Below are 1,507 nucleotides of genomic sequence, written 5' to 3'. Positions count from 1 at the left end.
TATGCTTGTATGTAACGTTTCACTTAATTACACATTCAGACAGTATGAGGATTATTGGTGTTTTATCACATTTAGGAGATTACAATTTTTTTTTAAACCTTTCATTTAAAAAAATACTGGGAGGCTGTGCTATCAGCTGTAAGCCAGGCCTGGAAGCTCCTGGGTTCTTATCCCAGCTGTACCATGGATTCACTGTGTGACAGTGTCCGGGGTACTGTTTGCCAGCTGAGTGAGGCACAAAGAGGTAACACTGTGTGGAAGATCAGGCAGACAAAAAAAAATACACATCACTGAAGTCTAAATGCTACATTTGGGACAATTTATAGTTCCCTACTTGACTTATTATAAGCCAAGCACTCACAGTACAAATCCTAAGTAGATACAGAGAAGTTGTCATATATCAGACCCTGGCAGCAGCCAATACCAATGCTTCAGAGGAAGAGTGACAACCCTCCGCACTCTGTCATGCCAGGTTGCATGGGGACAAATCCCTTCTCAACGCCGGCAAGCAGTCAGTTTAAAGGTTAGGATTCTTAGTTTACATGGTACCAGTGATACTGGCCACAGAGCCAGGCCTACCAGCAGCAATGAATTGCAAACACTGAGCTGCATAAAGTGGTATTAATTTTTTTCATTCTAAATGTACTCCCTTTAATTTCACTAAGTCTTGTAATTTTGAACACTCTCAACCAAGTCCCCTCCTTGTAAAATTGTTCTTTCCAGGCTAAATAATTCTAGTCTTTGCAGTCTCATGTCACAACCCTGCTCAATACCTCTAACCATCTTCATTACCTTTTTCAGTCTTTCCAGAGGAGGCAGCCAATGCTGGACAATACTATATTCTCACCCCCCCCCCCCCAAATATTTCACTCTCCTTTTTTCAAATGCACTCAAGCACAAATGGCTGCTGAGCCTTGGGTATCTGTCTTCACTAGTACAACCCACCATGGCTCCCAAGTCCTTATTTTCAGAGAAGCCTTCAAGTTCAGAGTCAGTCAGTACTTCTCTTCCCTGATTCAATGGATATTACCACATTTTTATTCAAGCTTAATTTCTCCTGCCACTATGGTCACCAATCCCTGAATGAGTTTGAGCGCATCTGGAGTTTCTCAAAAATCCTCCATAGTTTTTATTAACTGAAACAACTGAGTCTCATCCATAAGTGTCACCAACTCCTTACCTCCCACAAGCTGTGAGTACATAAAGACACCTTGACCAACACAACAAAACCTCCCTAGTTCTCTCCCCCATTCTGCAAACCTGATCTCTCATTTAACACAAAATCCACCAAGCTCTCTTACCCAGTTTCTCAGCAAAGTGTTAATACAGACTAGGGTGACCAGATGTCCTGATTTTATAGGGACAGTCCTGATTTTTGGGTCTTTTTCTTAAATAGGCTCCTATTAACGCCCCACCCGATTTTTCACATTTGCTGTCTGGTCACCTAATACAGACAGTGCTGCAATGACTGTTACTAGAATTTCACATACTTTACAAGGTGTACTAG

The sequence above is a fragment of the Mauremys reevesii genome, linkage group 26, assembly GCF_016161935.1.
Source record: "Mauremys reevesii isolate NIE-2019 linkage group 26, ASM1616193v1, whole genome shotgun sequence".
In the NCBI taxonomy this organism is placed as follows: Eukaryota; Metazoa; Chordata; order Testudines; family Geoemydidae; genus Mauremys; species Mauremys reevesii.
This window is presented reverse-complemented; position numbering follows the sequence as displayed.